The sequence below is a fragment of the Calypte anna genome, chromosome 18 (genome assembly GCF_003957555.1).
Source record: "Calypte anna isolate BGI_N300 chromosome 18, bCalAnn1_v1.p, whole genome shotgun sequence".
Lineage (NCBI taxonomy): Eukaryota > Metazoa > Chordata > Aves > Apodiformes > Trochilidae > Calypte > Calypte anna.
Genome location: NC_044263.1, coordinates 10,878,455 through 10,901,149, shown reverse-complemented (window position 1 = coordinate 10,901,149; position 22,695 = coordinate 10,878,455). Strand labels below are relative to the sequence as shown.

General features: G+C 40.2%; 1 protein-coding gene across 1 annotated transcript in view; it reads left to right on the top strand.

The window, feature by feature from the left end:
* Positions 1 to 280: 280 nt before the first annotated feature.
* TNRC6C (trinucleotide repeat containing adaptor 6C) overlaps positions 281 to 22,695 on the top strand; it is a 78,835-nt gene continuing 56,420 nt past the window's right edge. The window contains 2 exon segments of the mRNA XM_030462075.1: positions 281 to 294; positions 1,230 to 1,251. The gene's annotated coding sequence lies outside the window, so the exon portion shown is untranslated.

The following is a 22,695-nucleotide window of genomic DNA, read 5'->3' as shown; positions in this document are numbered from 1 at the left end:
TTTCATTGCCTTCTATTTTATTTGTCATCAGTTTTGGTTTTGAAATAGCTTTTAAAAATGTTTTTATTATAGCATTATAAGCAGCCTGCTTTAGATAGGAGATATAAAAAGTTGGCAATGTAAGCATGGGTTATTTACCTTCCTAGATAAACTTCATCCTATTGAAAAGTTCTTTCCAACCTTTTTCTTACCAGGGAGAAAGAACAAGAAACACAAGAAGAGAAACATTTGATGGAAGAAAAGAAAAAGAAAAAGCAGGAAGAAAAGAAAAAGAAGGAAGGTGCTCAGAAAAAGGTTGGTTCATGTTCTTTGTAAAATTCTCCTTTCACTGCTACCTGCAGAGTTTGGATACTGAGTCTGCAGCCTTTATTTCTGTGAATAGTTCTGACAAGGGAGCAGTGCTCTCAGCTTTGAGGCTCTGGGCAGGAACTCTCTGCAGAAGCAGCTATGACAGTTCCATAACACTCCCCAAGCTGCTGACCATCCCCTGATGCTGAGCTGCTGCTCTCCCAGCTCTCATCTGAACCTTCCTTGTCAGTGGCAATGCAGAGTTAACAGGATTGGTCTCAACTGGGACTGAAGTGACTCTGGATTCCAAGGCTGTTGGGTATTTTCTGTGGTCTGTGTTCTCCTGCCTTGTTTCCTGGATTATGTAGTTAGGTTTAATCTTCAGTGACCCTTAGGAAGTCGAGAGGAACTGAGCTTTTCCAGTAGTTTATTGGGTTTTGCCAGTATCAAAATTAGGCATAGTTTTAAAAAAAGGCAGATTCCAAACAGATAAAACCCACAAAAAAAAAAGGTGGCTCTACACAAAATATGCATTGAATCTGTGTAAGGTAATAGTAGGTATGGATTCACAGAGGTACTGGACAGATTCATGGAAGCTCATTCTGCTGAGCATTCAGAAGTTCCAAATTGTACTGTTAGGTTCTGGAAGGCTCTGAACCTCAAGTGATGGAACACTGGCTGGGTAGATGGGTGCTGGCATTCTGCTGGCATGTTTGGTACTGGCTCATCATCTGCTTTTGGCTTCAGTCAGAGAAGGGTGTTCAACACTTTTCCACAGTTAATACATGGAGCTACACGAACAATTTTTCAGTCCTTAGTTGCCACTAAAGTTTGATTTATATAAGGAGTCTCTGCAGAAAGTTAGATCTACAGCCCTATAATGAAGTATCATGTCAAATATTGTAAAGTAGTTGATTTGTGTTGTTCTTTTCTTCTTTCAGGCTGCTGAACAAAAAACCAAAGGTAAATTCATTTATTCTTTGTAAACCATTTGGTATTTTTGTAAGTTTGTTTAAATAATGTGCTTGTACTTCTTATTCTGTGCATATTTTTAATGGAGAAAGTTTATCTTAGTGGGATTAGTTCTGTTCTTTGTTTTGTTGGAGGAGCTGACTATAAGTTGATTATCAGCATAAGCTTTTTCTTTGCTTATCTTGCTGAGTATTGTGTGACAACATTTAACAAGAATACATGGATTAAATTCCTGTGAAACATAACATTATCACCTTTTTTTTTTCCCCTAACGTCAGGACAGATGTAGTTTTCCATTTAGTTGTTAGTAGTTATTTATCTGTTTAAAAAATAACTAATTGCTGCCAAAAAGGTAACTCTCTCCCTGAGTGCACAGTTCAACTCAATTTAGGGGCAAAACCCAATTCGTGGGACTCACAAGGAAGCTGTTTTCCCCCCACTACCACCACGTTTTTTTTCTTTCCATGTGTTTTTTCTTCTTGATAAGTGAATTTATTGGCTTGCAGCATGGTCTGGGAAGCAGCAGAGATAAGCAAGGCATTCTTCTTTTTGGGGCAGTGAGCTCCTAGGAGAAATGCTAATGAAGCTGTAGCCTTAAAAACCCTAAGGAAGAGAGTTGAGGTAATGCCTCTTTGCTGCAACTGTTATTTTGCAGTTATTTTATGTACTGTAGTTATTTATTAGTTATTTTATGTACTCTGTTGTTTGATTTCCATGGCACCACACAGAACTCAGGGCCGTGGAACACTTCTGAATGAGTTAATATGCACTGTTATTTATTGCTGGGTAATTAGGTGGCAGACAAGTAGAGCTTCCCAGATTCCCAAAGACTGGGAATTAGAGAAGAGCCAAGCCTAACATATGGGGTTGACAAAACAACTTATGCTTCAAACACTTTTTATTAATTTATACAGCAAAAATTAAGTATTGCTTCAGTAATATTGAATTCAGAAAAATCAAGTCCAACTACACGATGAAGAAACTGCCACAAGTAATTTATTGAAGCTGTCCATTCTTTCCAAATGTTTCTTACGTAAAAAGTGTGAAGTCAGAAAATTAGGATCTGAATTCTGTTGCATCTGCCCTGTAAGATCTCATTTCGTTTGTAACAGTGGATTTTGCTTTCGGGAGGAGAAGGCAGCAGAAATAGCTAAGCCCCTCAAAAGCTTAAGTACACGAAAAATTTGCAATTAACATAAACCAGAGAATTTTCCATCCAAGTGAAGTTTCCACAGTACTTTGTGTTTTGTTCCCTGAATCAGCTCAGTTTTGTGTGAAAAGGTTTCCCTGTTCCATAATGTATTATAATGACTTTTTAATACTGTAATTCAATGGCAGATGTTTTTACTGTCAAAGGAACTTAAGTTCATTTTCCTGTGATAATACAGTAGTGCTTTATTTCTGTTAATATTGAAACACTGTGCCTTCTGCTTCCCTCTGTGGTATATTATTTCTGTCTTTGTTGTGACAACTTTTTATTTAATTTCTTGAAAATGTCAAGTTTAAGACTTATAAAAGTAGCATGCTAACTCCAGTTTTTCAGGTGCACACCAGAGTTCATTTCTTTCAACCTTAAGGACTGCTTTTCTCCATCTGTTTGGGTTTTTGTCCATTATCTTTGTATTTAGCATCCTGTGCTACTGCTATAAAGCATGAATTGGGAAGAAGACAGCAATAAATAAAGGTAGTTGTGCTAAAGATTAATCAGTTCTGGCTTTTGTTGTTGCATCTGTCAGGAAGCAATAATGTACCTTTTGATAGTACAATTTCAGTGGGAACAGTTGAGCTGACCTGTAGAGAAACCAAAGCTCTCCTGTTCATTTTCAGTGCAAGAGTTAGTGGTGATTTAGGGTCATGTGGATAACCCTTTAATTGCCTTTGGCAAGCAGCTACTCGTTGCTTTTAAGGTTGGTCCATGGGAATGTTTTATTCCCTCTTTCAGATTCTGTTCTCTTACATCTGACTGTACACTCCAATGCAGTACTGCACCAGCTGCTTTATTTTGCTAACATTTTCAGGGTTGAGTGACAAATACTACTACAACTAAAAAACAACCTGGGGATTATTATTGAATTTAGTAAACTTCATATCTTGTATGCAGCTAGTAATTTTAAAGACAGGATGGCACCACAGGCCAGTGAACTGGCTGCATGCAGGGTGTATTAAGGCTGGGGCCTGAATCTGTTGCAGAATGTTATTATATCCAGGTTTTGTTCTCTTTAGAAATGTGGTAGGGACGTGTGGTAATTTAGAAAAAAAAAATCCTTCATTCTGTAGATGTCATTTAATTCTGCAACTGCGTTGCCATAGCAGTGAGAGATGTTCACACCCTTTGGATCATACTGCAGCAAAATTAATTGTACAGCTCTATGTGATATGGAAGGGGGGTCAGTTTGTTTTCCAGCTGACTGGAAAAAATATTTCTGCTGTTTCTTATTAGCCCCCAGCCCTATCTATGAAGGTGACCTCTTACTCCAAGTTGCTAGGATGGGACTGGACAAGCCATAGGAAAGGTTAGCTCTATGGCTGCCTTATTCTGTGGTGTCAGTAAGGCTCTTTGAAGTTTTCCAGTTCAGATTTCCACTTCTCCAGCAGAGTGGCACATGTGTAGTTGTTATTCTATCTGGCAGTTCTCTCCCATGCTTTGTATCTCTATAATTTGCTGTACCCTGGTGCTGCCTCTTGCACGGTCAGGTGCTGGTGAGGCCTCCGGAAAGAGAAAGTGAGTGAGGAGGAAAGAGGTTTCCTGTGGGTGTTTGTGGTGTGTTGTCAGCTAAATACTGCTCTGAGGCCTCAGACAGAGCTGAATGTTCCCATTGGTGATGTGGACCACAAACCCCTTCCAAAATAAACATGGATTTCCACCAATAGAGGGAAGGTTTGTGGCTGCTTCTGGAGTTACTGGTCCAGGGGTAGGAAGTGCTCCCTTTGCTCAGCTCTTGCATCTGTTTAAACAGCTTCAGTTATTTTTTTTTCTGTTTAAACAAGGATCCAGCTCTTTTAAGTCTTCTCTACACAACAGCTTCTTCACTTTCTGATTTTTTTTTTTTCCCTGCAACATTGTTTGCCAGAGTATTTTTTGTTAGGCTGAATCTTGTATAAATACACTGTTGGCCACAGCTGTCAGGAATGTGTGAAAGGGAAAAAAAAAGGTTTGAAGTGCTGATATGTAGCTGAAATGTTTCTCAATTACTTGAAAACAAATGCAAGTCATCTTCCTGTTCAGTTGGAGAGGATTGCAGCAGAATTAGATGAGGTGGGAAATGAACAGGCTTTCATTGCATGCTGTGCATTGTGTATCCACCTTACTATTCTTCTGTTGGTAATGTTTTTTTTGAGAACAGGGCTATTGAGCACAGCCTTTTAGTGTTTATTTGAAATGTGTAAACTCTTGCCAGTTTATACACACTTGATAAAGAAACTTTGTGTATAAAAGCTTTTGTAATGAAAACATTCAGCTGGAACTACCAATAGGAGTTTTGTACTCGATGGTAAATAGGCACTAGCATGGTAAATGGCTGTAACTTAATAACTACAGGGGACTTTCAGACAGCTGTGCTTGTGATAAATACCATGAGGTTAATGCATTTTGCTGCCTGCTTTTCATCTAATCATCTTGCCTCAGGTTTAGTCAGCACACAGGTGAGCAGTTCCTTAGCTGCTTTACTCCCATCTCAGCTGCTTTCTGTACACTTTGCCTAAAATGGTTTAAAGCAGATGAAGTGGTTTGTTACTCAAATATTTGCCGTGGTAATTGAAAGGCAAAGTACCCATCCCATCCTCCAGCATTACAATGAAGGTAAGTGTTAAATCTGCAAACATATAAGTAAAAGAGTTAAGAATATACTGGTTTAAGTCTAACACAGAAAATACTTTGATAAGCATTTGATTAGAATTGTTAGTCTGGAAATTATTTTTCCCTTCTTAATTTAAAGCAGAGGAGGCCAGTCTCTGCCTCTGGGAACTTCATGATCCTTGCAGATCTCTCTCAACCATGTCCATGGCTTGAGCCCAGGAAGAAAAGTTGGCTTTCCAAGGGGAAAATGGGAGCTTTGCCTCCCTGTTTATGAGATGAAGCAGGATTGCAGAAGCTGCAATAATCCTGGAATTCAGCAGCACTGCCTGTCCTCTGCTGGAGTGCTGCAGTGAGTCCTGACCTAATGATCATTCCCTTCTGCCTCTGGTCTGTGTCTGGAGCTTTCATCTCTCCTGGGGCTGTTTGTGACTTGTCAGTGTACGATCATTTTAACAGGCAACTTGCAGAGTCAGGAAGGTTGTCTGTAGACTGAGAGATTATTCTGCCTAGGAGATGCTTTAATACACTTTATTTTGGGGGACTTAAAAGAACAGAAAGCATTTAACAGTATGTGGTTGCTGGAGAAACTCTCCGTGGTGTTGCAAATGTTGGCACACTTTCTTCAGATTCTTCCTAAATTTGCATAGCAGTTTTACAGTACAAGCAGTGCTGTGTGTTTGATCTGCAGGAACATGGTCAACTGTATTTTAAATGGAAGTTAAGAGGAAAATAGGGTGGAACCAAAGATCTAAGATCCCATCCCCTGCACTTCTGTTTGGATGGCAGTAGTGCCATGTCTTTCTACAAAGCCAGGTGTTTTAATTTCCAAATCAAACATGTAGATTGTTGCTTAGTTTTAAATTGATCCTTTACTTAAACAGCCAAATGGGCTGTTAAACACTTTCTGCTTTTACTCCTTTGGATTTGAATTACCTTCCTGAAATCTACACTCCATTCTGCTTATAGAGAAATGCAGTTTTATGTACATTGGTAATGTGCTCTTTCTGGCTTTGATAGCTTTTACAGGTCGTGGTGGTTCCATAGGAAAAAAGGAAGAGTAACCCCTTTAGAGACTCATCAGTATTTTAAGTAGAATTATGACAGTGTGTAACACAGTGTTTTAAGGGGAAAAAAAAAAAAGGCTTTTTAAAATTTTTATAATAGGAACCATCAGAATTTTATTACATAGGGTTAGGAAATGTTTCAGTCTACAAACCAGGTATGACTTGCAACAGAGTTATGACCTTGGACTCATTTGATTCATTTGGCTTCTTCCTGATTATGTGCCTCTGCCATCTTGTTAGTTAAGTGCTGTGTTTGTCCTGAACTGGTGAACACTATAGTGACAAAATGTGCCATAAATAATCACTGCAGCAGGAGGGGGAGCACTTTAATAAGCTCTTTAATTAGATTTTAATAGGCAGTCATTTGATAACCTAATGATAACCTGTTGCCATACATCAAAGCTTTATAACAAAAATGTTTTCTTTTTGATAAATGTTATCGTGGTGTTGGTTTGCTGTTACAAGTATCTTTAAACAAACATGCATTTGTTTTTCTTATAACTGACTGAGATATCTCTTCTCTGATACAGAAGTAAGCATGATTTTATAATCCACTAAGAATAGCATATGAAGCCACTTCAGAGTCACTGCCATAATAGTGGGTGAAAAGGAAGAGAAAATACAGGAAGATTAGAGCAGACAGGAGGAGGAATTTGCATGTTCAAGGAGACAAAGCAAGAATGAGCTAGGAGGTTTGGAATTAACTGGTACAGAAAAAAATTTTGATTTCTTGCTTATTGTTTCAGATGTGATGGTTGAAAGTCGTGGAGTCCACTAGAGAAAAGTCATGGAATTGAGAATTGGTGTCTTTTTGTGTGTGTGTCAGGGCTTGACACCCTGAGCTTGACAGTTCTGAAGGTTTAAGGCTCCTGTAGCTCTTGTGATGCTGTAGACTCTTCAGGTTTCAAATAAACACTTTTCAGACAACGAGGCACCAAGGCCAGGTTTTTGTCAAAAACATATCTTAAAAGAAGAACCAAACACAAAACTCCAGTGTTACTTGAAAATCAGAAAATGTGAGATACATTCTTCCTAATGTGCTTCTGTCCTGAGCTGAATTTATAGGACAGCAGCCCCCTAAATTGGTGTAGAGCACCTCAACATCTTTGGCTGGAGTTGCTGCTGCTTTACTGCTCAAGTACTTAGATACCTCCAGTCCCATTGGGTGGCTGCAGGCTTGAAAACTTTACAGGTTTCCCAGCTGGGAATGGAAAAGTGAGGAAGAGCTCAAGTCAGAAATCCTTGATATTTCTTAGTACTCCTCAGAGGTATTTTTTATTCTGTGCTGTAGTTTGCCATCAGGCAAATTTGTACACTTGCTTACAATAAAAATGCACACAGATATTGCTCTAGTATTCCACATGGTTTGTCTTTTCTCAGTTTCCTCAATTAGGAAATGATCTGGGCTTGTCAGATTAAGGATGGCAACAGCCTCACCTGTATATACTTAGCTTTAAAATTAGGTGAAAACGGGAGCTTTCTAACACTAGAAACAGTTGATTGAAAGTATTTTTCAAATGCTTTAAATGATGTAAGGGTTGATACTCTGCTTGAAGGCAGTAGAACTACATCCTTTCATCAGATGGCTCTTCATTGTCCATTGTCACATCCATTTCAAGCCTGGGATATTATCCCTACAAGAGTTGTGGGTGTAGAGAGAATAAGAACAAATTAGATACCACCAGTTTGGCTTTTCTCATCTAGCCCTCATTGTCAGGATGCCCCTTGGTGGTGATGCCTCTCAGCTAAATCCCTGGCCTGCATTCTGGAAGACAAAACAACTGCCAGGTCAGTTGCTGACAACTGTATATTCTACAATATAAATTTGAACACAGCTACACAATGGTAACAGTAGTAGTTATGATCAAACTGCATGATGTTTTATGGCTATTTATCTGCCCACAGTGTGTGCTTTCCTGCTTGGATAGACTTTCCAGTCATGGGCAGTGCCTAATGCCATGTATTTAAGTATGTAGTCTGTGAAATGGTCAGGCTGCTGCACTTGTGGCATCACAGCAGTTCAGACAATAGCCTGTGTTCCTTTCTTCTGGCAGTCTGTTTATCACATAATTACATTCCAGTTATAAATAGAATGTTGTCTGCTCTTGTTGTCCATAGAGCACATATGGAGCACTCACCCTGCATCTCTGAGCTTTCTTACCTCCCCAGCAGAGCCTGAGATTTTTCTTGCAAGTGGCTATTACAGCCCAGCTGCCCTGCTTTCCCACTCTGCTCTGCCCTTTACTTTTTGAACCAAAGTCTGTCTGTCACTTTTACTGTTCTTAAACAGGGCTGTGAAGGCAGGTTCTTGTCTGCCTTAAGGAATTTATCATTTAGACAATTAATTTATAGAGAACTGTGTTCACTGCTGTGATGCCTTCTCCATGCAAACCTATCACCTTTGATTTACCTGCAGCCTGTTGACAGATTTCCATTATTAGATTATCATCTTAGTGCCTAGAGGAGGCTTGTACTGCATGGAATATCTGCAGACCAGAAGCTCAAAGAGAGGTTCATCAGGAAATGTACCACCTCAGTTTGGTAATGATTGTTTGAGGTACGTGTCAGGTTTTGAATGCTTCTTGATCATTTCCTTGAAAAGGATGAACACTAGTGCATGCTCTTGGAGTAGTCACTCTGCAAGTGCTGAAGAGGGTTATTTTGTGAAAATGAAGGAAATTAAACTGGTTTGATTCTTTTACACTGTGTGTGAAGCCTTTGGCCTGAAGGACCTCATGTTCTCCTGTTGACTCTCTGGTGTTGGCATTCCTCTACACTGAGAACCCAGGCTGTCTCCTGACTTCCCCATGTTTTGCTAGATTATTTTAATGCTTTTCCTGAGTTGTTAAGGGTGTTAGCCCATACTTTACAAATCCTACAGGTCTACTTAAAATGTCTGTTCAACCAGCTCACACTGGTAAATGCTCTGAAGCATTCTGGTAGAGTTTGCATTGTGCACCTGACCATTCAGGTTATTCCTGAACTGGTTTAGCATTAGCATCCTAAGAGGTGGTTACTCATGAGGTTGATTGTAGGTCCAAGATCACTGTGAGAGGAGGTGATTTGCTTTTTAAGCATCCTGCCCTAGCTTTATGGCATGGCAGCAGTGGCTCATCCTAAGCAGTCTTGTGGGACCTGTGTTTAATAGCACCACTCAGTGCTTTGGACGCTCCTCAGCTGCCCTGAAAATTTCAACAACTATTATTACTGTTTGCCCAAGGGGCACAGCTGAACTTGAGGTATGATTGAAGCTCTTGATTGCCTCTTCCCGTGTTAACAGAAGCAGTTCCCTGGCTTATCATGGTTTCCTCAAGGTCTGTTCTGTTTTCAGGAGGCTTTTAACATCTCTGACATAATTTCCATTTTGGCTGTTTATGCTGTCTTACTTTTTTTCAGCAGTCTTTATGGAGCTGAACCTTTCACCTTTCTGAGGCCAGACTGTCAGGAGCTTTAGTTTTGATGCACAGGATTTACTAAGCTCCACAACTGATTCCTCAACTCCATTAAAAAATGCAAATACCACACTGAAGGAATCGTGGAACTAGATATAAGATGAGAAAGAAGGGATTGTCTTGCCCATCTCCCCACTGTCAGACAGACCCAGCAGTTGTTCTTGAAAGATGTTTTGGTTATTGTGGGAAATTCATCTTTGTACTCAGTCTCAACAGTCTTTCTTATAACTTAGGTCCATTTTTTCTTGGCTGATTTGCCTGGTATATGAAGAGCAGCTCTCTCCCCTTCTCTGCAGGGGCCTTTTTGTGTATTCTCTTTTTTACTTAACAGCCCATTCAGTCTTCCCTCATGTTTGTGTTTTCAAGCTGTTTTTCAAACCATAATAATTTGTTTCTCTTCTTTGCAAGTTTTTCCACTCAGTTCAGAGTTACTTTTTAAATGTAGTGTCTGTAATTGGAGGATTATTGAATAACTTTTGAGTTAACCTGTGTAACTATAACTGTACTACTGCTGTTTACAAATAAAATTGAGGGCTTATTTTTATGGCTTTCAGGCTCACTTCATTGTAGAGCTCTGCAATCCAAGCTGTTCCATAGCAGTGCTGCTTTTTATTTCTTCTCATTCAGTTCTCTGTCCATGAACTAAGCTTGCTTTAAGAAGCTTCTGGATTTCAGATGCCCTCTTCTCTAATTCTTTAAGGATCTTGAGATGATAACACGGAGTTTCTTTTTCCAGCACTCCCCTTCCCCATTTTGATTGCTGTCTGCAGGCAGTACTCTGAAGGATGACTTCTTCATATGGAGTATTTGCTTTTATTTCCCAACAGTTTCTGCTGCAGTTTAAGCCTGTTTGACAAAGGATGAGAACTTCCTGGCAGTGCTGGAGGTGGCGGGCTGTCCTGCTGCATTTCTGGTGTTTTCTGATGTGTGTCAGGGAGCCCCTTCCCTCCATTTGGGGATCTGAGTAATGACTTCCCCACAAGACAAAGTCTCCAGAGTGAAATAGGAAGAAAATAATGTATTCAGTGCTACATTTCTGACATTGTCTCAGTCCGAATTCTTACCTTGCTGTCTGCCCCAAGATTAATGATACAATTTTTGGTTCTTTGTTGCATGTTTTTTTTCCTAATCTTTTCCAATAGTCACTGTGGGAAATCAATGGGAGGTCTCTTCAGCTGCCTGGGGCTGTTCAGCTCTTCCTTCCCAGAATGTATCCATGGCTCTGTTCTCCAGCTTTTTTCCCCTCACCAGTTAGCAGACTCCAGAACTCATGTTTCTGCCTCACTTTTCCTGCAGTGTATCTCTCAGAAATCTGTTTTGCCTCCCTGTTCCCATGTCCTGCTTACTGCAGAGAGCCTGCCTGGAGCTCAGACCCCACTGCCTTTGCTGAGGTGACCCTGACCACTGCTTCCTGCTGTTGCTTCCAGCTTTCTAGTAAAAAAGACAGCTGAATTCTCAGCCAGGTCAGACTTCTACTTTTTTACTGCAGCTGAACGAGGCTGTAACACATCCACAATACCTGGATATTCCAGATACCTGGAATGTGGGCATGCTGTTGCAAAGCTGACCTTGTTCCACTCTGTTGGATTCTCACCACATTCGTGCCCACTTGCTTTTACCATGTGCTTTTTTTATGCCTGGTTCCCAGTTGAAATTGGGGAAATGCTTTAATACTAATTTACCAGACTCTGGAAATCCTGACTTTCCTGTGGGTGCTCAGCAGAATTGGAGCTGAACCTTGTGTCATTGTCACCAGGACACATGTCATTGTCACCATTGTCACCAGCATGGTCAGTGCAGTGAGAGGAGCTCCGTGTGCTCCCCCTGCTGTTAATTGCTGCCCTCTCACATGGAAACCCAGTTGCTTTTTGAAAAGTAAAGTAATAATGTGGTTTCTAACTGTGAAAGAAGGTTAATGTTAGAGAGGGCCCATTTTAGCCTGAAGTATCCTGGTGAGCCTTTAGTATGAGTTAAAGTCTGGTCTATCAGGAGAGGTGGCAATTATATATATAAAAATATATATATATAATATAAAAATACATAAAATACCATCAGGTGGCAATTACAGCTTGCCTTTTATTTACACTGGGAACTGGGAGCATCTTAGATTTGCCTCCCAGCTGAGTGTCCTACTCTGATGTGCAAGAAAACTGCTTTTAAAAGATGAAGTTAATGATACATTGTGAGGTAGATCTGTAAAGCCCCCAAAGAGCTGCTGGTTTTGTAGCCTCTCTAGACATTTTCTTTGCATTTCAACTTCTTGTAAAAGGTTTTTTCCTTTTCTGAAAAAACCCCAGCAATAAAACTTTGGACACAATCATTGAAGGTAGGAGAATTTACCAAAAGCTTAAGTGTGTGTGTGAGAGAGAAAAATCTTAGGGTGCCATATAATAAACCAAGCTGCATTTCACAGGTGTACAGTCCTGAAAGTGCTGGTGTTATTTCTTTTGGATAAGTCAAAGCACATCTATGTGAAATAAATGTGTATAATGTGTGTAGAGTAATTGGATATTCCTTTCTAGTAAGGGGAAGACGTGTCTAAAATAAACTGAGCAGAATTTTTGAATTAAAATGAAGTAATAATATTAAGTTATTATTAGTAATCTTTATTAAAACATCTTTAATTTCTTTTAACATTCATGTAATAGAATCTGATTTACTGGGAGTGGCATTTAATTAATTTAATTCAATTTAGAGAGTTAACTCTATTACATATTAGTACAGAAAATTACCTCTGAACAGTCATTTCTCACTGGTGACATGCAATAAGTTAATTTAGCTTGGAGTTCGTTTGGGTGCATTGTGAGTTCTAAGTGCAAGTTGCTATGGTGACAGCCTGATCAACCAGAGCTGTCATCAGAAACAACAAATGCACCAGCCCTGCTCTGCACGGTGACACCGCTGCTGGGCTGGAAGCACTGCCAGATGGATCCTCTCTGTTCCCTGCTTTTCTCTGGTCCTGGTCTTTTCAGGGAACTCGATTGCCTAAACCTCCAGCAATGCCAAGGCTGCATTGTGAGGGGTAGTGAAAAGCTTCCTGAGGAATGCTTGGTCATTAAGAGACCTGCTGTGGCTGGAGCTCACAAAAGGGGTTTTCTGTCAGGCTGTGTTCAACAAATCGAACCAAGCATTTGATTTTAGTTTTTTTGGCTTCATCTTGGCTGCAGTGAAACGATTGCAGAATCCCAGTCAGCCTTTAGCTGGCTTTTATTAAGGAAATTTTCCTGAATAATCTGAAAAGGAGAGGGTCTGAAAACTACTTCTTAATTTTTCTTCATTTAAATCCTGTTTTTCATTTCTGGCATTAATGCACAATGGCACTACAGACATTAAAAAAAAAAATCTGTGTGGCTTAAACTGAATTAATGAATAATTTGCTTTAAGTTCTGTGTTGAATCTGAAATGAAACATTTGCTTGCAATTCTCCAGGCTTTGCTAATGGGTAAGTGAACTCTTAGTTCAAAATAAAAAGCTTCCAATGAGGAAACTGTCATTGGGACATAGAAAAAGATATCTGCCTATTAAATGCCATATACATTTAAGAAGTAGTATCAAAAAAATTGAAAGACAGCTTTTGAGTTCAGTGTATTTTGGTTTTTTTAGCCCTCTGGACCAGTACACAGACTCGAGCAGTAGTTTTGTCTCTAGAGCATGACTTTTGAGCAAGTGACCATTCTTATTTTGGGGCTTCAGATTTTTTTCAGTTGCTAATTTCTGAAGGCAAAAGAAAGACATTTCCACACGGCTGCTTGTCTTCCCAGTGCTGGGAACTGCATCGAAAATAGGATTTAGGACCCCAAGCTTTTTTCTATGTAGATAACATTTGAAATTTTTGTAGGTACAGTTTCATCAGGTGGCAATGTCTCATGTTTCTTGTATCTTTTTAAGAATGTACTTGGTCAAAACAGTTTTGTTCAATAATGAACACACTTTCAGTTATCCAGGAAGGATTCAGACTTGAAATCTATGGCCAAAATACTTGGGTTCAGCTTTTACTGAGCTGGCTCCAGAAAGAGTTTCCCTGGGTCCTTGAGGCTTCTGATGCATCTACACTGCTGGGAAGGGGGAAAGCTGAACTCTTGGCACTGCTTCTGTTCTTTCTGCTGACTGATTTAAAGTGATAGCACAGAAATCTGTCTTCATCTTTAGGAATGCAGTATAAACATCTTCTTTAAGCCTTCTCTTGAGATAAAACGTGAGCTGGAAGAGTTGGGCCAGAAATACAGAAGCATTTCACTGGCTACCCACAAAATTGTTACTATTTTAGTATTGCACATCAAATATTGGTACCATTAATGTACATGACAGCAGAGCTCAGGCTTTGTGTTTACACAGGACTGGAGTCAGTTTGATGTGAGCAGAGTCCCATGATTTCAGCAGCAGCCATTGTCAGTATAAATAATGCTTCCTATTTCACCAGCAAACTTGAAGTCTGCAAGCAGTTAACACTCTGCTTACTAAAGGGGGTTAAATAACAATGCTCCCCCCAAAGCATAGCACCAACACCTTGGGTTGGGCTGGAAAGGACCTTTAAAGATCATCTAGTTCCAAACTCTTTGCCATGGGCACCTCCCCCTAGCCCAAGTTGCTTCAGGCCCCATCCAGCCTGGTCTTGAACATTTCCAGGGATGTGGCAGCCACAACTTCCCAGGGCAGCCTGTTCAGTGTTAAATAAAATCATTGGAGTTGTTGTTTCTGGTTTCCAGAAGAAAAATGTGTGCACATGTATTAGTGAATCAGATGTGTCCAAGTGCTGATGTGCTACAACCTGTTGTGTGTGCATGCTTTACAGACCTAGTCATCCCCAGGAGATGGATCTGGAACACATGTGCAGCTTGCCTGCACACCTGGTAGGTCCCAGACAGTCCACGTGCAAAGATATTTAATCCATAAATATGCACAGACAATTTCCAGACATCCCAGAAAAATAACCAGAGCCTTCCTTCCAGCTCAGATTCCTAAATGGAAGAGGAAGTTATACCTGACATACTATAAATGCTTTAGCATTTCAGTGTTTCCTGGGTAGGATGCTGGCACTGACTGGACACAGGGGCACCCTGCTCTGAAAACATCAACCTTGAACACACCAAGCATGGGCACAGCACGTGCCTTTGAGGTGTGATATAATCTGTGCACTGAGTGCTGCAGCTGAACTGAACTTCTGTCAAAGCAATCCAAGGTAGGAATGATGGATATGGGAGGCATCTCTTTACAGAACTCAACCACTTCTGTATTGGAAGCTGGAAGCCCCAGCAGAAGAGCTGCAGTCAGGGACTCTTCAAACCTCAGCAGCTCCTAGGGCTGAGCTGGGTCCCCCAGACCCTGAGCAGATCCTGCTGCAAGGACAGCAGTTGTTTGACACAGGATGGGCATTAATCACTTCCTTAGGAACAGGTTTGATAATGAGATTTTTGACTCTGCTTCCTTAAATAAAACCCTGCTAAGCTGTAAGATGGACATCCATGGGATTCTTTTAAACAAGTCTCAAGGCTTGTTCCTGGGAGCTGTGACCTGTAGGTGTGTCACTGCTCAAGGTGCAAATGAAATTTTAGGCTCTCACAGACAGTAAACTGATGGACACTGAGATTGTCCTCATTCTCAATTACTTATGAATGTACTAATTAGTGAATTTTAATTGATCTAGCTGTGTGAATGGCTTAACAATGAGTGGATTTCTGGTGTAAATAATATTTCCAGTCTGTGCCTGTTGAAATAAGAGATTCTAGAGCGATGACTTTGCACTCTTCGTGGATTCCTTTTAATATGAAAACTGTGCAAAACATTGTCTAATGAGATTAAATGCACACATTCAGCAGAAAATTAAAGGGTTTGGATCCTGGTTCTGCCCCAACTTCTTGTGTGACTCTGTATGAAGTTATTTAATCTGTAATTGTATGCTTGGATTTTCCCACTAGTAGTTGCAGTGATGATAGTGTTAGCTTTGGGTAATTGGAGCTGTTTCCTGTCTTCTCTGAGTCTTTTGTTGTGTAGTTACTGATGGGGTTGCTGTGCCTGGAGCAACATTTAGGAGGTGTTTACAGGGTGAGGGCAGAGGTGATGGAGGGAGCCTTGTACCAAGCCATGCCTGGGACTCCTTCCTCATATGTAAAATGGCAGAAACCTTTATTTGTTACCAGTTGTTGAGGTTGTGTTTGTGATACTGCCCTGTTGATGGGCTGGAACTTAGTGTGTGTTTGCCTAATGGGTTTTTAAAAATTTATTGATGGATATGGTGATGGATATGTTTCTAAGCACTCCAGAGGAATACGAGATGTGAATTCTGTAGCTGTGAAGAGGACTGAACTTGTGCATTTGGAAAGGCTTTTAGCAGAAAACTAAAAAACAAAACAAAACAAAAACAAAACCCCAACCCTCTGCAAATGTTTCTAAACACCAGCTGAACAATCTCATCATCCAGAGCTGCCCTCTCACTTCTCTGTAGAGTAATAGAATGTTACCCAGGAATTCATCTCAGCAGTGACTCTTGCCTACCTTCTGTCCTACATAGACAATTCTTATTAATGCTGCTGTTTCTTAATGTTATGACCACAAGTGCTTAAAAACTTCTAATAACTTCATTATTTTCCATTCATAATAGGCAGGTTGGCTCTCTGTCAGTCACTGTCCTGCTCTGGAGGTGGGAACTGAATTTAAAGAAATCTTAATGTCTGTGACATGTTAAGCAAAATGCCTGTCCTGCAATGTCAGAGGCTTTAGGAAAGAAGCAGTCTGGAGACCAGCTTCTAGCTCAAGGCATTTATTTGTCTTCCCATTCAGTAGGTGTATATGTGGAGAAGCCTCTGTGTGTACATGATTAATACTGGTAGTTGAGTTGCATGGATTCATAAATGCAGCTTTACATTCTCTGCAAATCAGAGAACTTTTACTTGAAAAAAAAACAACAAACAAACCAGAAAAATGGTCAAGTCTTGAAAGTTACCACGTGTTGTCAGTTCACATCCTGAAGAAGGGATATAGCTGCAGTAATTTAACTGTTCCATTACCCAGGATCTGGATTTCTAGCTAGGACTTGTACATTTGAGGCCTGATGTATGGGGGCCAACTTCTATTCCTCAGTTAGGCCCTGGTAAAGCCACGTGTGTGCACTCTGAGCACATGAGGGAATCTGACTTGCGGTGAAAGAGCATCATATTTGCTTTGGATTATCAATCTATTGTTGATGACAACCTATCAACCTAATTAGCTGTGCCACTCTTAATGGCACAGCTAATTAATTGTGAATTTAAAATTAAAATTATAATCAGTGCTAACATGCACGAAAGCAGCGAGGAAAATATGAGAAGCTGCTAAACTATTAAGTATTCTTCACAAGATTTTGCTGCGTGTGAGACCAACCTGAATAATGTAGAATGTGACTGAAAAAAACTTGTGTAAACACGTGTTGAATCACCCAGAAGAGGTTTTGTCTCCTTCTCTCAAAAGAAGCATTTGGCTCCCTCTGTGCTGACAGATCAGAAAGACAAAAAATACAGATGTCCTTCAAGAAAAGGAAAGAAAATGTAATATTTGAGCTCTGAACTATGCTGCTAATTCTTTTTTCTTCCTTTTTCTGCTTAGTGTATCCAGAGTCTTCTAGACTGAACTATTCTGTCTGCTGTGGTAGTTCCTGTTTCCAGATTTCTGTTTCCTTTGTTCCTTTTCCAGGTGGTCCAGCTCTGTCTTGGAGAGATGATCACCTGGGGGTACAGGCAGTGCTGTAAGATGGCAGATGGAAGCTGAAGGGTTACTTTGAGCCTTGGAGCTGGTTATTTACACTTGCTTTCTTACAATAGCCTGATTTTTCACTTCTCTTTGCTTTGTCATCTGTTAAACTTTGCATCTTTTTCTGCAGCACTGCTGTGGGGTGAATTGTTTGCTCTACCTAATAACATGACTTTTGTTATTTAATCACTGTTGCTTTTTATTCACATCACTTTTCCAGTTTGCCATTGCTGGGTTCTGATCCTATCACACAGCAATCTGATCACCCTCATCTTCTTTCTTCCTGCCTTGGTGTCATCTGCAGATTTAATAAGGATATTCTCTAGTCCATCATCCAGTTTTTAATGAAAACAATGGACAGCATAGGCTTGGATCAAGTCCCTGGGGAATCCACTGGGGAATATACTTCTGTTTTGACAGCAAACCATTGCTTCTCACAGAGAATATCTCAACCAATTTCACATTTAGCTCACATTTCCCCAAGTTGCTTTGTGATAATCTCACATAAGAATTCCATGTCAGAAACCACTGTGAAGTTAAAATGTGTAGAGAGAGCTTTGGGTGTTGGGACACGGATGGAATAGCTGAGAAATGGGTAGAATTTGTTGGAACTGCAGCAGATGGCTGGGTCTGAGAGCAGAGAGGAGCAAATGAAGGTCAGGGTAGGAGTGAGGGATCAGCTTGGTGGCTGTATGGCTCTGGAACCAAAAGTGAGGTAGGTGGTGGATGGAGTCTCAATGTTTTCCTGTTTCAGACCTTTGCATAAAGCCTACAGTGAGAAAGTAACACTGGTGATTAAATGATTTATTAAGAAACACAGAAGAGGATAAGGAAAAGATAATAAGGGCTGACAAGGGACAGATTGGAGGCAGACATGACTATCCCAAATGGTTCTGATAAAGCAGGTGTATTAAGACACCAAATTCCAGCTGAGGAAATGCCATCAGAAACCTCAGAAGCTCTTACAGCTTCTGAGCCCAGAGAAGCCTGGAGCTCAGGCTCCAGGAAAGTGTTGTTTGTTTGGAAAGTACATTTTGGAAAATGCATTTTTTCAAGGCATTCCTTGCTTATTTGCAAATTACAAAAAATTGGAGTTACCATCCAGAGAAGGCACAAGGATGAATAGATAGCAAATCATAAATTTTGTGCTAGTGGAGAGATTTGGTTTTTCATTTAGAAGAAGCTAGGAGACCCTTCCATTGCACAGATAGTGTATGTTTGTCCATCAGTAGCTGGGGGGATATTTGGTTAAAATTTATTAATCTAAATACTCAAATTTCTCAATTATTCCATGAATCACAAAGCTACAATTTGTGACTTTTCCCTGTTAATGCCTCTTAATTTCCTCCAAAAGTTTTCTACTCTCCTTTCTTCATCAATACAAACTTGTCAGTATTACCTGCAGAGATGAGTGCAGAATTCTCATTGTAGGGACACTTTATAAACAATGGAAAAAAATGCTCTGATACATAAATTTTCCAGGTGTGCTGTTGGCCTCGTTTCCTAAGGGAATACTTTGAGATTGGGTTGTGTTCCTGTCTCAATCTCCCCATTTAGCTGTAGAAATTACTGGCCAGTCCTGACCAAGTTCAGCAGGAGGTTTGCAGAGGTTCTTTGGGATGTGCAGCTGTGTGCATGTCATTGCTTTAGTTAATTCCCTTCCATCCCTTTCCCACCTTTCTGATGTCTCAAGTAGAGTCTTTCAAGTGAATTTAGTGGTTATCTGGTCTGCCAAGCCTGCCAGCTGGCCAGCCAGCCAGTGGAGAGCTTTGAACAAGCCCATGGTACTGTTAACACCAATGTCTCATGTTTAGTACTTCAGAAAATGTGAAATACAACCAAATGTTGAAAGGCTTGAGGAAAGAGGCAGGAAACTCTGCACTTTCCATCTTATTTTAATATTTATGGGGTTCTAACGGATCGAAGAATGAAGATGAAAATAAAACCTTTAACTTCTAAGAGGTAACGTGGAAGTCTTGCTCTTGGGAGGATGATTTGTGGCTGGCTTGTCTCTGTGGGCCATATAACATTATGATTTCCACATAAAATACTGGTTTCTCAGAGAGGGTTGTAAAATCTTTCTGGATGTCAGATTTTCAAAGGAGGTTTCCCAGCATCAGAATTAGGAATTAATTTTAGACTCAACTGCAATCCACTGAATAGATAACAAATAAATTTCGGTATTTAATAGATACCAATTTATAGTGGGCAGTTATCTGCTAACTTCATGCAATGATCATATGTCAGAATATAATTTTAGAATAAATTATGCTCATATCTTGATGAAGGCTGTGAAATGTGTTCAGATGAGCGGATCAGGCTGTGAGCTGCAGAGTTGGAATTCATTTGAGCATCGGGATCTTCTCATGCAAAGCCAGAACCATTTATTTATGGTTGGAGAGCTCCATCAGCCAACGAACCTGCTGCTAAACATGACTTGAAAACTACTCCAGAGAAGCAGGGAAGCCCTTACCTCTGGCTATTGCTGAATAAAATCTTTCATAGAATCAGTTCTGGGGGTGTGTGTATTGAGAGCTTTGACTTCTTTATCATTTCTGGAGTTGTAAGCACTTGTTGTGGTAATTAATTCTGCAGTGTGTAACAGTGCTCCAAAATACTGCTTTAATCAGTTGCCATTAAGGTAAAACAGAGGTGGTGGCAGTTCCTAAGAAGAGGTAAAGCTGGTTTTTGGAGATGTGTAGTTTGGGCTGTCTGTATGACCACATCATGTTCATCACTCCTAAAGCCCAGAGAGGCCTGGAGCAGGGATGAGTGTTTGGAAAATACATCTTTTCAAGGCATTCCTTGCTTATTTCTAAATTACAAAAAAACTGGAGTTACCAGGATGGTGCATAGATCCCAACAATGATGTAGATGTTCACCAGAACCTTTGCAGCTTTTTGTTAATTCTTAGACTCAGCTCAAATTTGCCATCAAAAATGTCAAGATTTTGTTCTAAGGGTTGAGTTAGTTGAAGTGAGAGGAGTCTGTAGAGATTGTCAGGAAAGGAAAGCTGGGGTGAGAGATTTTGGAGGTGGGATGTGGAAAGACTTGAGGAAAGGGGCAGGAAACCCTGCAGAGATTAAGGGAGGAGAAATGTCTGGAAGAGGAGCAGGAGGAGATGAATCAGGGTCCTCTGGGAGGGCAAAGGGAGGGGGGAAATAGAGTGAAACCAGGAAAATACTTTATTGTGCTTAACATTGAATAAATATGGCAAGGAAAAAGTCACAGAATTGAAGAATTTCTTTAAATAAATGGTGTTAAAGTTCAAGAGCCATAATAATGCACATATTTTCACTCTTAACCCTGAATGTGGGCTTTGATGTAAAAGTGCAGGTTCTGGTTACAGTTTTAAAGCCATTATTAGTACTACTGAAAACCAGTATTGGAATTTCTCCTGGCTTTAGACTGTACCTTTTTTGCAGTGTTTTTTAGGAGAAGTTTTTTTGCCTGGGGGAAGGGGAGATCCAGACAGAAAATTTCCCACTTCTGTATAGAAACAGAAGGAAGCAGTAATTTATGCATTAGTTTACTGAAATACCTTTACTTTTGCCAGTAGATGTCACTGTGGATAAAAAATCCCAGTGCTTAGTAGACAAAGGAGGTAATTTGCTAAATGAAAATTCAGCCTTTGAAAGTAGATTGGGGGGGGGCAACAGATTTTTCCTAAGGAAAGCTTTTTTTTTCAGCATATAAAAATGGATTTCTTGCTAATCAGAATATCTGCTTTTACCCACTACAATCTTCTGGTTTTTTGTTATCTTCACCTGACTTGGGTAAGTTCGTGGCTTTCTGTCTGACTTCAAAGGGGCTGTGTGTGTGTCTGTGGATGAGAATGCTGCTGCTCAGCTCTGTTCTGGAAGCATGTTGTGTTTGCAGGTTGCTTTAAGCAGCAGCAGTTGTCTCTCCAGTGTCTGTGTGGGGAATTGGACATGGAGGAAGTGGCTTCATTAAGGTTGATTTGGAGGGGGGAGCAAGATGAGAAAAAATATTGCCCGTGTGATTGGCTGGGAGAATAGCTCTGAATTATGGGATCCATCTGTTTCCTGTAATGAATTCATAAACCCATCAAACAATGACCTGAACGAATTGCTGAAGGAAAAAAAAAAAAAATACACTGGCATGATATGTTTAAGGCAGCGAGGCATTGGCACTGGATAATCAGAAATTCTTCTCACATCCAGCACTTTGTAATGGAGCTGCTGTGTTTAATAGAAGCTGTAAATAAATCCTGTCACAGTAGCAGCCAAGAATGCATTTCTGGGTTTAACTGTTTCTCTTCTGGAATGTCTGGTCCTTGAAGGCTTTGGAAATGCAAGTTTTATAGAGCTGGAATGGGAGATTCTGAAATATAGAGAAATGTTAATGAGGTGAATGAAAGGAAAAAGCTGCTATAAATCACTATTATGTGGCTTAACCAGTTTCTTTCATTTGTGCATGTTCTTTCCTTATGTCGTAGGAATGTACTTAAAAGCCATTGTTGTAATTGAAATCTGTTGGACTGATCCTATTCATTATATTCATAAAATCCACCTACAATTGCTCCTAACAATTTTTTATGCAGTTGGGATTCCTGAGATTGTAATCATCAAAAAGCATATGGAGTAATTATTGGATTTGTTTGGGTAAAATTGGATTAAGAAGTTTAGATACCATTAAGTACTGATAATTATTACAAGCAAGCTCATTGTTTAGTATATGTACAGCTCTCAGAATGTGGAATAAGCAGATACCCATCACAAACATCCTAAGAGCAAGCAGTCTCAAGGCTTTTATTTTATGCCTTTAATTGTCTTTTCCCAAGAAGCTTTCTACTTGAACGTTTTTGCTTTAGCTCTTTAATCATCTGCTAGCACAAAAACCACTTTGCATCCCCTGTTCATTTAAGATTTTTTTATATTTTTTTTTTAAAAGCATTAAAACAAATTTAGCCATAAAAGCTGCATTTGGATTCCTGGGTTTCAAGCAGCTGCCTCCATAACATTAGCTGTGACAGTGTCTGACTTGCAGGTGAAAGGGTAGACAGGCTGCTCCTCCAGGGACCAGCAGGGCTCTCTCTAGATTGGCAGGTTGGCCCCTGGGGCTGATTAAATGTACAGCACACAGAGCATCCCTGTTCTCTGCTGACCACAGGCTCTGTGCTAAAGGTTACTGCCTGGGTTGCTTTTTCAGCCTCCAGTTTGCTCAAATATTATGTTTTTGTATATTCTGCAAGGGAAAGCCATCGTTCCTGCTCCAGCCACTGTGGGCAGGAGGATGGCTGCATGGTTTGTAAAGATGCTCTTGGAGGATCTTATGAAAATTCATAATTGGGAGTTCTCCTGCAGACACTTGGGATGGTAGCTGTGCCTCCCAGTGCACAGAAATGAAAATTGCTGCTTAAACATGGCTGAAGATGACT